The sequence below is a fragment of the Cryptomeria japonica genome, chromosome 7 (genome assembly GCF_030272615.1).
Source record: "Cryptomeria japonica chromosome 7, Sugi_1.0, whole genome shotgun sequence".
NCBI classification, from domain to species: Eukaryota; Viridiplantae; Streptophyta; class Pinopsida; order Cupressales; family Cupressaceae; genus Cryptomeria; species Cryptomeria japonica.
Window position 1 is genome coordinate 69,690,362 of NC_081411.1, and position 9,446 is coordinate 69,699,807.

The 9,446-nt window shown below is 32.8% G+C and overlaps 1 long non-coding RNA gene across 1 annotated transcript; it reads left to right on the plus strand.

Annotated features, from left to right (window-relative positions):
- The first annotated feature begins 2,756 nt into the window (after positions 1–2,756).
- On the plus strand, positions 2,757–5,110 carry LOC131064488 (uncharacterized). The gene is made up of 2 exons (XR_009111280.1): positions 2,757–2,834; positions 4,241–5,110. It is a non-coding gene; the product is annotated as an uncharacterized LOC131064488 (long non-coding RNA).
- Positions 5,111–9,446: the final 4,336 nt, after the last annotated feature.

Genomic DNA, 9,446 nt, shown 5'->3' on the forward strand with positions numbered 1-9,446 from the left:
GTAAACCCTAACCCTAAATCCTAGTCCTAACCCTAAACATGATGTGAACCTACCCCTAACCATTTCTCTATTCATAATCCTAAACCCCAACCCTAATCATATTCCTAACACTAACCTCAACCATAAATTAAAACCCAATCCTAACCATAATGTAAACCCTTACCATAATCCTAACCCTAACCCTTAACACTAACCTTAATGCAAATCTTAACCCTACCACTATGCAATGCCTAACCATAACACTAAACTTTAATCCTAATCCATACCCTAAACCCCAACTATAACCATAATTCTAACCCTAGACTTGATTGTAACCCAAATCCTAAACCTAACCCTAACACTAACCGTGATGTAAATTATAATCCTAGCCATAAAAGTAAACCTAACCATTATCCTAACCTTAGAAATAATCTTAAGAATAACCCTAAGCCTAGCCCAACAATGATGTAAATCCTAAAGTCAAATAGATGCTTCGATACTTATTCTATTGCTAACTCTAAATGTAATTAAACCCTAAATAAATTGTAATACTAATCCTAACCCTAATCCTAATCAAGATGTAAATCCTAACACTAACAATAACCATAAGTATAACCTTAAACCTAACTATAACCCTAATCCTAACAATGATATAAACCCTAACTGTCATCCTAATCTTAATCCTAAACCCTATTCCAAACCATAACCCTAACCTTAACCATGATTTGAACCCTAAACCTAACCATAATCCTAGGCCCTAACCCTATCCATAATCCTAACAATAACCCTAATCACAGTATAAATTCTAACCATAATGGTAACCCTAAACCTAACCCTAACAATGATGTAAACCATAACCCTAGCTATAATACTAATACATTGACCCTAACCCTAACCTGAACCATCATAAAAACTATAACCTTTACCATAGTCCTAACCACAACTCTAAACCATTACCCTTATCATAACCCTTACCCTAACCCTAACCTAACTTAATCATAATCCTAAACCCTAACCCTAAAAATAGGGAATGGCTTTACAACCCTTAGGATGCACCAATCATCTAAACCTAAAAATAAACTCTAAACCTAACCCTAACCCTAACCCAAAACCCATCTCTAATCTTAAGAGTAAATCTTATCCATAATCCTAACCCTGACTCTAAACCCTAACCCAAACATAACTTTGACCCTATCCCTAATCTCAAACCCTAACCCTAACCATAATCCTCACGCTAACCCCAATCATAAACTTAACTCTAACCATGATGTTAATAATGACCCTAACATGAATCCTAACCCTAACCTTAACCCTAACGCTAATCCTAACCTTAACTCCGACTATAGCTTGATATAAACCCTAACCTTAACCATAATCCTAACTATGACCATAACCCTAAGCCTAGCCATAATCCTAAACCTAACCTTAACATCAACCACTATGTAAACAATAGACTTAAGCATAACCCTAATCATAATCCTAACCCTAACCCTAATCCTAACTCTAACTAACCATAATCCTAAACCCTAACCCTAACACCAAACTTTACCCTAACCCAAACTGATCTTTTATCCTAATATATTCCAAAACTTATTCTATCTCTATTAATATCTCTTACTACAATCTTAACCCTAACCCTAACCTTAAGCCTAACTTAATAGTAACCCTAAATCTAACTATATCTCTAACAAAAAACGTAATCTAAAACTCCACTAGCAAACGAGATAATATACATATATCGGTTTGAAACCTACTCCTAATTCAATTTTACCCCAAAACCATAACCTAATTTATCTCTAATCATAATTTAACCCTAACCCTAATGTAATTGAATAATAACCCTAATTCTAACTCAAATTGAAGTGTAATACTAACCCTAACTATAATCAAACCCATATCATAATCAAACACCGACCTTGTCAATACCCCAAATCTATACCTAATTGAACCCTACCAATAACCTAATCTTACCATAATTGAAACCTAACCATAACGTAATCCTAAGCTTAAAAAAAACACTCGGATTAAGCCCTAACTACAACTTGAACCCTAATCTAACCATAATTTAAACACTAGCCCTAACCTTAATCATAAACCTTAACCCTAACCATAACACTAACCTTAACCCTAACGCTAACCATAATCATAATACTCACCATTAAATATAGTTTTATATTATCATTAAATAAATTTTAATATATCTTAGATTTTAGTATTTTCTTTCATCTTGCAACACATATATATTCTAAAAAATAGTCTAAATAGATATATAAAATTTCATATATCTTTGTGTAATAATATAATAATATTATAATATAATTTATTTTAATAAAAACATCCTATATAATATTATATAGTTCTATTTCGATTTTTTTAATGTTTCCCGAATAGCAAGAAATCTTTCTCGGAAATATTTTTGACTAATTGATATAATATTATCCATCATGCAATTTTTACCTTGGAAAATGAATTTTAGAATTTAAAAGAGTTTATCCCGTTTCAAATCGTTTTCATCTTGGCTGCGGAATGAGGTTAATATCATGCTTCCTGCATTTTTTTACTTCTATCCTTCTATTAGACATTTAGCTAAAATTAATTTAAAAAGCAGTTTTAGTAAAACATCACACAAATTTGATGATCTTAAATTATTCATTGAATGGGCTACACCTGGGAATCTCGTAAGGACGCAAGTGAAAAATGTGATTTGCTGTTACCAAATATTCCTCTCATTACTTCTATACTAAGGATATATTTAAACAACCAAAAAGAACATTTCACTCACTTTCGCAATGCTCAAATGTAAGGGATGTGTAGTGTTCCAAATATTGGTATAGGAAGTATTGGAAAAATAAAGTGTAAGTTGGTTGATTTTATTATTAGATATGTATATTATTTGTAGTATTTTAAGTTTTTAAAATTTAATTTATTAAAAATATTTATAGATTTTTTGTTTTTTATTTTTGTTTATAAATATTATAAAATTTTTCAATTATTTTAGAGTTTTATTGTAGTAGATTTTTTTAGATTTACAAATTTGATATTTTTTTATTTTTCAAGTTCTTAATTTTTTTTTTTTAGGATTATAAATTCTACAAGCTAATAATATTTCCTTCTAAATTGATTATGTATTTTATGTGTTTGTAATACTTGATATACATGTTTTGGACACTAACTTGATATCTAAATTAGTTAAATTTTTCATATTTAATACTAATTTAGTACATATAGATTTCAATGGCTTTTTACAATTAAAAACCTGTCATATTGCTAATCAAAAGAATAACATTATATAAATAGAAATAATGGTAATATTGATTTATAATTAATAAATAATTTTTAATATCTATATTCATAAATTTAAAATAATATATCTCTTACAAATATTGAATGATAATGATTTACTTAAATGAGATCTTCTATTAGTTTATCTTGTTCAATACAAGTTATATGTAATCTTAATTTCTTTATAGAAACTTATAAATATTTTTTTTTATAAATAGTTAGTAGAGAAGAGGTGATCATTGAATGATATAGTTATGAATGTATAAGATTTCAATAAAAATTGTCAAATTATTGTTTTGAATAAATTCTTATACACATCATTAGAGTTTTTAAGTATATTTTGAAAATTATAAAATTAGTCTTAGATATTATTTTATGCATCAATATAAATTAGTGAAAAAAATCAATATGATAAATAACAATACTATTAAATATACCTCACTCTAAAAACACATCATAATTAAATCCACATATTAAAATAAAAATAATTATTATAAAATGAAGAGAGAGAGAATGAAAATAAAATTGTTAATATTTGAAACTTGTTTAAAAAGGTATATCATAATTTGGACGTTAACTACATATTCCATTATTCCTTTAAGTTTCAACCCATATCATTCAATTACATTACTATTTTTCATCTACTTTTCTATATTACAAATCACAATTACTATATTCAACGTGAGAATATATTTACAAGGAATAATAGAATCTGATAATGTGAAAAACAATGTTCCAACACAGTAAAGATACATTCTACTCCTTATTGTTCTCTTTATTAGCCTTAGTTTCTTGTATCCACATAAGTAACCTAAGGTATGGGAATTAACACATGGTGGATAATGAATAAATAAAAATAATGAAATGGAATGAGTATAGTCAATACAACGAGAATGTATTTCATATTAATTGTATTTCACATTTCTTTTTGGAGATGATATATACATGGTGAGACATTTTGGATTGAGTTGCTCTACAGGTGGCGTGCTTCAGCGAAGATTGGATGTCATTTACATTTTGGCTCATTAGCAGCGAACCTTCAAGGGCAAGAGTCGAACCGAGTGAACATCACACCATAATGAGAATGATGAATTTCTTGATGCATTCTTTGTCTCTATATTGGTATCTAAAATTTGCTAGTGAGGATACTTTATCTATTAGAATGGCCTTCGAAGGTCCTTAATTTAGTAGTGATTTTATGATCCTAATTTAGAGATCGATGACATTGACATTAGAAATGTGTTGCAAAAGGCAGACCTATAACCTGTATACTTCAATTACATTGTCTCTTTTGAAAGCTATGCATGTCTGATAGAAATCTGATTTCTTTTGCACATCTAAATTTGAAAATAATCTCCAAGCAAGTGCAATACCTAGAAACAAATTCTAATCCTTTATGCAATTGTATACCCTAATATGAGGAATTAAGTCTTTCCTCATGTAGTCCACCGCAAGTCGCACGAAGAATGAAGCTAGCCGAGATGGAAAAAGTAGTGTTGAAGAAGTTGAAGAGCTTGTGTGGAGGAAGTTGTCCCCAATCATATGTCTGATAAAGTTTTATCCACATTGTAACAATCACTAAGAAAGTTTCTCTTGGGAATGTCGTGTGTATTCTCCCTTTGACACCATAAGTTCTATTCTTTTGCTTAGTGGCTATATTTCCATTTTTTATAGATACAAGTGTGATCTTGCTAAAATGACATAATGTGTCGTGTCAAAAGATCCATGAAAATGTAAAGATTACATCCAAGAAATCGTAAAAGCATGGAACAAGCCTTGATGTTGATGAGGCGTATAAATGGTATCATTTTAACAGAAGCTGAAATAAAATTTCATAGATGAGTATTTATGGCAGTGTCATGTCTTCAATACCGCTAGCACATGTAAGAAGATTATATTCGGAAAACAAACTTTATCTAGAATATGATTTTATTTGAAATCATCAAACCATAATAAATGAGCAAGCATCGAGGATATCTTACAAAAAATAAAGCCAACAATGCTAGCAAATAGTTACAGAGCCTGGAAGATTAGTTGGTAATTAATTATTAATACTATATTTGTTTGTCCATCACATGCCAGATTTTCCAAGAGGTCAGCCACTCCATTTCCTTTTTCATAACAATGATTTATTCGGAAATAATCAAAAAGATGACGAAGCCTAAGATAAAATATATTTAATTGACCAACATGGTGTTGTTATTCTCTTGAATGAGGTGATGCTAATCTAATAGTCTCCTTCTGTGTTAAGTCTCATTAGATCGAATTTCTTTGAAAGATTTAACACATTAAGGACAGATTCAATAGAGACTCTCTGCTCAGTGAAACAATTAGATTGCAACAAAAAAAATGTTCATATCGAATCTGCAAGCATTATTTAAATGGTCTCTCTCCCCACTCTCTGTTTGGCCACTTTCTCCTCTAACCAATGCCCCCCTCCTCATTTTATAAATGCTCCACCATTGGATGCTTTTTACAATCTACAGATTGGATGTCTGTAGCTTTTGGTTTCCACAACCCTTTCACCTTCTATAGTGTTTCCTGAACTCAGCGTTGGCTTCATTTCCTATCCAAACTTACATATCCTATGAACCCAGCAAATATTTTATCCTACACAATAAATTTGTAACCCTTACATTATTTGTATTTTATTTTGCAGATTTTTATCAATTCACACTTCTCATTCATGTCTTTACCTATTCGAAACTGCCTCTATTTTTTTTCTTAATTCCTTGTTGTTTTCTTTTATGCCTTGCACACAAGTTACATGGATGCTATAAAGTTTATAGAATTTGGCTTTATGCTCGCCAATTAATTTTTTTGCTTGAAATTGTTGAAGCGTTTTATACAATTCCCTTTTGTGCTTAGCTACGATATTTGCAATTCATTGAGACATTCTGTCAAACAGTTCATGTGCTCGGTCGATTCTTGCATTCATGTCTACAAAGACATTGAAGCTGCGGTTCAAAGGAGATTGCTTAAGATAATTTACATCTGATACTATATAGTTTCTAATCATAGGATTTTATGAAACCATATGATTCAGAGTATAGCCTATGTTTCCAGAGATCCATGAAGCGTCTACAATTCTTATTTGTATTTTAAACTTTACCTTTCACCTTTCACAATCACCTATTCATTGTTATAGTTAGATTGAAAATGGAGAGAACGAACAATGCAAAGATGATCAAAGAGGTGCTAGTTGAAACCAAAACAGGACAAAGATGAATTAAACAATCCGAGAATTTTTTTTGGATGGTGTTGATAGCTGATTCTCTCTTGTGCTCCTGCACCATCCATCCTTCTATTCCTCTCCCACCACATGTTTTTAGATGAGTATTGTAAGGTCTAAGATCCATAATAAGAGAAGAAAAGATTTTTAATTTAGTGCTAACCATGAAATAAATTGTTGTTTGAGTTTATTATTGAAAAGGTCTCACCAAAGTAGCTTATTATAAAGCCATGTCGAACAATCATAAGTAAAACTGCAATTGAGCAATAAGTTTTCCACATCCTTAGATTCTCCACATATGATACACTTAAAAGGGTCAGCTATTCTAAGATTTAATAGTCTATCATTAGTTAGAATTTTATGATTGAGTGGTAGCTAGAAGCGAAAGCTCTCGCCTTTGGGAGGACAAAATCTTGTTGATTATTTACTTGACTGATCCAAGAATTATATCATCATTCAATTTACTTCACTTTTCTACGATACAAATCACAAGTACTTTATTCTTTATTTAGTGTGAGAATATACTTAGCAAAAGTGCTGACTGGTTGAGAGTTCCATTGTAAGAGAAGAGAGGTGCAAGGTTGATGACATACCGGTTACGGGTTTATCTGGGAGGGTTAGTAAATCGGTAGATGAACTCGGTAATGGAGTCAATTGGTGATCCCATCCATACCGACATAGATGATCCTGCAAAGGTGGATGCCAACACAAAGGCCATGTGGAGGTGAAGTGGCATGCATGCACAGGTTGGCATGTTGAGTCAGTGAAGTATCAGATGGTGAGGTAGATGGTAATAGGTCCACATTTATGTTGACTGCGAGATTCATAGGATGCACAATAGAGGTTTGCAGCTCAAGGTCAGGAGGACAATTGAGATCCAGCTTAGATTGACTGAGCAGATCAAAGAAAGTGAGGGAAACTAGGTGATCAGATTGGATGAGATCTGATTGGATTTTGTTTGCCTCAAGATCGATGAGGAAACCCTAACCGCTCGAAATTTGAATTGGGTTTTGGTGGGAAAAATAGGTTATAAATATGTAAGCCAAAATTAGAGAAGGTAGCCGCTAAATGAGAGAGTGATGCTACATGTAAGAAGAAATTAGTCAAGTGCTCACCAAGACAAAGAAGAAGAGACTGAGTGTGAGGAAGAATAGGGTTCAAGTGATAATACTGGCAGAGAAGAAGTGTAGAAGACTGCATAGAAGGAAGGTGTAGAATGGGTAGCGTGTAGTACCGATGGAGAGCAACAATGTAGCAAAGAGAAGAGGGAACTGGTAAAATGCAAAACTGGTAGAGAGTAGAACCGACAAAGAAGGAGAAGAGGTTGAACCAGCAAGAATGCAATATAGAGTAAGGTTACAGTAGTGAGAGGGTGAGCAGAGTACTGCCAGTGAACTAGATAGAAGATCCAACAGAGAGATTTGTAGAAGTATTACAAAATCCATTTGTAACAAGATTGTTACTTTTGTATTTGAATATATTCATTGTAGATTACATAGTTGTAGCTTGGTGCAAGGGTTGTATCTCCTTGGGTTGGTACCCTAAATCAAGGATTGTAGCTCCTTGGGTTGGTGCCCTAAATCAGGGGTTGGTACTCCTTGGGTTGGTGCTCCTTGTGTTGGTGCCCTAAACATTGTAATCAGAGATTCATTGTGAGGGTAGATTGGAGCAGTACACTCCAACAACATTTCTCACAGAGGTTTTTCTCATCTTTGGTTTTCCTTGTATATGTTGGTGTTATGCGATTTTCCTTTTTATGTGTGAGTGCATTTGTGGTAGTCTCCCTTCTAACCGATAAGTATGCATTCAGTTAGATCTGTTAATCGGTATACTCTCATAGGATAGTTAAAGGGAAATTTTTGAGAACTACTGATTTACCCGCCTCTTAATGGTACATTGTGTCTAACAATTGGTATCAGAGCACTAAGTTCTTGATTGATAAGCTTTCTCTAGCTTGGGTAGATTCTGGCTTAAGGACACAATGGTCTATTTACTCTCAATCACTACTCCGATATTTGATGGCTCAAACTATTCCATTTGGAGTTTTAGAATGGAAGTCTACTTGTCCTTCCCAGGGTTTGATGTGTGGATGTTTGTTGTAAATGGCTGCCCTAGTAAAGTCAGTCCTCCCATTGATTCTGATATAGAGAGAAGAAACCAGCGTAATTATGAAGCAATGAAGGCTATACTCTATGGTTTATCTAATGATGTTTCCTCATAGGTGGATAGATGCAAATAAAAAAAAACTTATGGGACAGAATGAAGAAGCTCTATGGAAATAAGCCTACTACCATAGAACCGGTTTGTGAAGATAGAATGAGAAATGTATCTCATGTATCTGTAGATGATGAACGTAGATTTGCTAGCAGCCACAACAAAGATGGTGAAGGAACCTGCCTCTTCATGGCTCAAGAATAAGAAGATAAGATGCACACATCTGAGACTGATCATGCAGATCAGTCCTACAAGCAAGATATGTTTGGCGGTGATAGTGAAGGTGAAGAAGAAGAGGTAGCAGAAGTTGATCTTGAAGGTGAGCTTGTAAATTCACTTGAAGAACTCAATAGATTAAGAAATGAATACAAGCTATTAAAGAATATTTCTATTGTGGAGTAGAACTGGTTGATCAGATGCCTTGGAGAATCTGAGAAATGTGTCTTAGAGTTGGAAACTCAACAATAAATAACTAAGGAGTGTCCGTGTAATTCTCTAGCATCTAAGCTAGAAGTAAGAGATAAAGAATATCAGTTGTTGGTTGGAGAAATGGAGATTCTCCGAAATGACCTTGAGAAATGTCAACATGAGTTCAAGGTGAGTATTTGGTTTGATGACAATAGTGATGCCTTGGACAAAATCTTAAAAAAGTTAAATCATACCAAGGACATTGAAGGATTAGGAAGTGGTGCAGGTTAATGCTCCACTAGTAAGAATGTCCCCCACAATGACATTTTAT